Genomic DNA, 5,268 nt, shown 5'->3' on the forward strand with positions numbered 1-5,268 from the left:
ACGCCGAGGAGAATGAGACCAGAACTCTAAACACGAAAAAGAACAGGCATAATCCAAAAGAACACCACAGAGGCAAAACATAAACACACAGAAGATGGGAGCTGAGGGCCGGACCCAGGCCTGAACCTAGGCTGACCCAGCTACATGAAGCCCTCACTGCCCATGGTCCTAGAAACAGGACGGGAACAAGGTGATGTCTAAGTCCCTGTGATCACAGGTGCTGGTGGGACAAGGCTCTACCAAAGGGACAAGGACAAAGGAGAAGAGAAGATGACCCAGCCGAGGAGTGACCACACCCAAGCCCAGGATGCACTGAGCACTGGTGCACTGGGCACTGATGCACGCCCCGTCCACGCTCGCTCTTCAGTCTTCCCCATCCCACCCCGGCCCCCAACAGCAAACACGTGCATGCTGGAAGGTTCTCAGTGCTTCCGTTTACTTCCCGCCTCAAACTTTAGGAATCTTCTCCTTTATTTATTTTTTTTGCGGTACGCGGGCCTCTCACTGTTGTGGCCTCTCCCATTGTGGAGCACAGGCTCCGGACGTGCAGGCTCAGCGGCCATAGCTCACGGGTCCAGCCGCTCTGCGGCATGTGGGATCTTCCCGGACCGGGGCACCAACCCGTGTCCCCTGCATCGGCAGGCGGACTCTCAACCACTGCGCCACCAGGGAAGCCCCTCTTCTCCTTTATTAACCCATCAACCCCACAAGACACAAATTAGAAACGAGAAATTCATATCCGGTTTTTTATTTTCCATAAGGAAGTAAAACATTATTAGTACAACGTGGGGTCAAGTCAGGGATGGAGATGGCCCAGCGCTGCCTCTGATGGAACAGGAAAGCTGACTAGGGAAGAGAACACAGGTCATGTGGAGAGGGGGTCCTGGTGGGCAGGGGTGGGCCAGTCTCCCAACCTCCTCACGTGATGCTAATAGGAACACACACATTCAGATACCAGCTGCGAGAAAAGAGGTCAGGGGACCTTGATGTCACATGGCAAGAGAGTGAACAAATTTTGCATCACTGGTCTCACACAGAGGCAGCTGTCTCACACCGCAGAAGAAAACAACCGCGAACAAATTCAGGCCAGTCACTAACTGTTGACATTCTCAACAGTCCACGCGTGCTCAGAATGTCCCACTCAAAGAATCTCCATAACCCTGTTATGTCCCCTCTGCTCCAACCCCTCCCTCACTCCAGGCCCCCAGGCTCTCACCTTTAGGATCTGTGAAAGACACATCAGAGCACTGATCATTTTCACTGACTGGGGTAGAGCAAAAACAGGATGTGGTCAAAGCCCAGAGATGTGACTAAGGGAGAAATTATGGGCTGGGTGAGGTCCCGGCCATGGGCTCCTGCCTACACCCTCCCACGGTTCTCAGGGATCAACCCCCATCCCCACCCAAACTTAGTGCAGCCTGAGCAGAGCTCCCTCCTGTTTTTTGGCTGTGGGAAGTAAACATCACGTGGGAGGCCAGGGAGAAGACTGGACCATGAGATCCTAGACAAACCCCCCAGTCCTGGACTACAGAGAAGTTCCTAGAACTGTGACTGAAGACTCAGGGCAGGATGGGGAAACATGAAGAAAGGGGATGTAGAAGAATTGGACCAAATGCCCTCCTGGACGTCTGTCCTCAGCGGGGACCTTCCCCTCCGATCTTTGAGTGTCAGGGATCAGGTCCGCACACCAGAATTATCAAGGTGAAAATTTTGTCTTTCATTCTCACAAGTGCTCTACAAAAAAATAAGGGTTAGCAATTAGCTCCAGACTGGGCAAGTACCTGTGTGTGGATCATATTTCCCATTAATGAGGCAGGGCCAACTTCTACCTAAGGCTTAAAACCCTCCAATGGGATAAGAAAACTCGGATCCCCTCCCTCCCTTCCCTACCTGACCTGCTTCCTCCTTCACATCACAGTTCTAGTCACCACAGCAGGGACCACAAACAGAACCAGGCCAAAAAAGATGCCCATGGTGGGGATGGTGAGATGAGGGGCCCAGACCTCAGGCTTGAGCCCTGACCTTGCTGAAGGTGTCCAGAAGGGCTTCTGCTTTCTCTGAGAAGCTCCACCTCTTAGCCCCCTCCTTATACCATCTCAGGGTGGTGGGCTTGTTGCACTAAGCAGACGTATCTCAGCTCCTCTCCTAAAGGCATGCCCATGGCCACCCACTTCTGGAAAGCCCTTGTCTCCGCAAGTTCCATGTCCTGGATCTGGACCTTCCTGTCACACTGCCAGCTCAGAGCGATATCTGCAGGGTAGAAGCCCAGGGCCCAGCACCTCAGGGTGACCTCAGGGGCAGAGATGAGGTGGTGGGCTACGTGCATCTTTGGGGATTCTGAGGAGGAAGGCTCAGAAAATTCCCACTTTGGGTTACCTTCACAGGCCACTGAAGCAGCACTCTTGCCCATCCTGAGAATGGACAGGACAATTGGTTTAGAAGGAGGAAGCAGAAACCCCAGACATCAGCCTGGACTGGCGAATCTGGGATAATCTTCTACTCCTTGGAAAGTTCTAAAATCAGGGTGAGAGCCTGTGGTAGGAGGCTCCAAGTCTCTAAGAAGGAGAACACAGACTGCTGTTCCTGACCGGGGTAGAGGGTGAATGACTTAGATATACCGGAATCAGGCCTCCAAGGATGTCCTCAGGCAAAGAACAAGAGCTTGAGAGAGAAGGTCGTGGTTCACAAGACAGCTGCCGGGGTCAAAGGGAACAGCTGATCAGTCGTTTCAGGGATCGTCTCCCCCTCCATTGCGAGGGACTGTGTTCCTTAACAGTCCTTTAAGGAAACCAACGTTAAAAATTATATTGTATTATTTGGTTTATGTAGCAGTCTCAAAAAGACAGAACCGTAGTGGTGGAGAACAGATTAGTGGTTGCCAGGAGTTGGAGGTGGGGCGGAGGATGTGAACACAAAAGGGAAGCCTGAGAGAGTGTTTTGGGGGTGACTAAACTGTTCTATTTATATATTGGATTATGGTGATGGTTGTACGAATCTATGCATGTGTTAAAATTTATGAAATTGTACATCAAAAAGAGTCAATTTTAATGTATGATAATTAAAAATAAAAACAAAAATAGAAAAAAAAAGGAATAAAGAAAGAAAGGCGAGCCCTCTGGGCCAGTCGCTCTGTAGTACAGAAGATGAAAATCTAGGTGGACTTCTCCTTCTACAGAGCAGCAGGAGGGGCGGTATTCTGACGCTGATTCCACTTTTCCCCCTTGTGGGAAACTAGCCCCAGCCCAAGGGGAGGTCGGGGAGATCCGCTTCAGCGTCCCCGTCCTGTCAGATTCTCCAGGTGTCTGGGGTACCACTCCACGCACTCCCGCTCCAGGTAGTTCCTGTGCCGCTCCGCCTCACCGGCTGCCTCCCGCTCGCGCGGGTGATGTGAGCCGCCCTGCCCTCCGCGAGCTCAGACCGCGCCGTCGTTCAGGGCGAGGTAACCGGCGCCATCAGAGGCGTCTTATTCACTGTACCCAGCGGAGGAGGCGCGCAACACGGGACGGATCGCGTCCACCAAACCACTCATGTGTCTGAGACCCTGGCCCCGCCCCCGACCAACCACGCCCACACAACCCCGCCCACGTTAAGCCCTGCCCACTTAGCCCCGCCCCAAAGCCAGCCTCTCCCGGACCTCTGGGCAGTGATTATAGCCTAAACCAGGGGTCCGCAACCCCTGGGCTGCTGACCGGTCCCGGTCCCCGGCTTGTTAGCAACAGGGCCGCTCAGCAGGAGGTGAGCAGCGCGCTAGCGAAGCTTCATCTGCTGCTCCCCATCGCTCGCATTACCACCGGAACCATCCGCGCTCCCCTGCTCCCGAACGAAAATTTGTCTTACACAAAACCGGTTCCTGGTGCAAAAAAGTTGGGGACTGCTGGCCTAAACTGAAAATGAAACCGGGTGAAAGAAGCCGCGGGCTCCTTCCGGGTGGAAGGGGCTGGGCGGGCGGGTGCCGCAGCCTCCCAGCGAAGCTCGGGGCGACCGCGGTCCATCTGTTGGGATGCGGGTCATGACCTGGAACCAGGCACGGGTCGCTCACAGGGTTCGCTCTGGTTGTAGTAGCCGCGCAGGTGTTCAGGCTCCTGGTGAAATACCAGGGCTCCCGGCCACCGGCTGGGACGCAGTGTTGAAACACTGCAGAGAGTGGGAGCATGGCGGTGGGGACGCGCTGAGAGCCCCCATCTCCCCACCCCCGCACTGGTGCCGGGGCCGAGGTCTACGCGGCCGGGAGGGGAGGAGAGGGTGAGGGGGGTAGAGAAGAGGGGAAAGGGACAGCGGGACAGAGAGAGGCCGCGACTTTAGGGGTGGGCGAGAGGAGGGGGCGGGACACGGGGGAGGGCCGGGCCCGGGTCCAGGTGGCGGAAGGGTCGGGGCAGAAGAGGCTTTCCCCGGGGTCCTCAGCTCCGGCCAGGCTGTCCCTTAGCTCTTCCTCCACAAATGCCGTTTCTCTCTTGATCCCGCTCTCCCGGGTCCGTCCACCCCCTCCCCGTCCCCGAGAGCAGCAAGAGGAAGGGTTAGGGCGCCGTGATCTGGATCCAGGGGGTCTGGGAAGAATCAGTCACGGCCCGTGCGGACTCTTAACCGAGAATCTCGGTGACCCTGGTTGACTTCCCCAGAAATCGGACCCACTATGGGAGTGCGAACTGGGGCAAGATCGCGTACTCTAGCAGGAGGGTCTGACACAGATTGTGAGGGGAAAAAGTGAACCTCCTGGCGGATGGGGATGACCCAACACTGAGCTTTCTGTATCTGAAACACTGCTCTCGGGTCCTGAGACCTTGAGAGCCACACCCAGGACCTGGTGTTTGCCCCGACCCCTCTCCTGCCTTGAGCATTCTTTGTCACACTGTCTCCCTTAGTCCTGCCCCAGGAGATGACTCATCCATTCTCAAAACATTTTGAATCAATATTATATGTACATAGTCTTAGAATTAGTGAGGACCCTAAGGATAATTTTTAAAAAATTTTTATTGGATTATAGTTGATTTAAAATGTTGTGTTACAGACCTACTAGAGAATGAACTTGAGGATACGGAGAGGGGGAAGGGTAAGCTGGGACAAAGTGAGAGACTGGCATGGACATATATACACTACCAAACGTAAAATAGATAGCTAGTGGGAAGCAGCCGAATAGCACAGGGAGATCAGCTCGGTGTTTTGTGACCGCCTAGAGGGGTGGGATAGGGAGGGTGGGAGGGAGGGAGATGCAAGAGGGAAGAGATATGGGGACATATGTATATGTATAGCTGATTCACTTTGTTATAAAGC

The 5,268-nt window shown here is 54.4% G+C and overlaps 1 long non-coding RNA gene across 1 annotated transcript; it reads right to left on the minus strand.

Annotated features, from left to right (window-relative positions):
• Positions 1-647: 647 nt before the first annotated feature.
• LOC137230748 (uncharacterized) lies at positions 648-3,629 on the minus strand. Its single transcript, XR_010946239.1, has 3 exons — positions 2,619-3,629; positions 1,217-1,734; positions 648-846 (listed from the first exon to the last, which is right to left on the minus strand). It is a non-coding gene; the product is annotated as an uncharacterized lncRNA (long non-coding RNA).
• Between the last annotated feature and the right edge of the window lie 1,639 nt (positions 3,630-5,268).

This window comes from Pseudorca crassidens, chromosome 9 (assembly GCF_039906515.1).
Source record: "Pseudorca crassidens isolate mPseCra1 chromosome 9, mPseCra1.hap1, whole genome shotgun sequence".
Taxonomy (NCBI): domain Eukaryota; kingdom Metazoa; phylum Chordata; class Mammalia; order Artiodactyla; family Delphinidae; genus Pseudorca; species Pseudorca crassidens.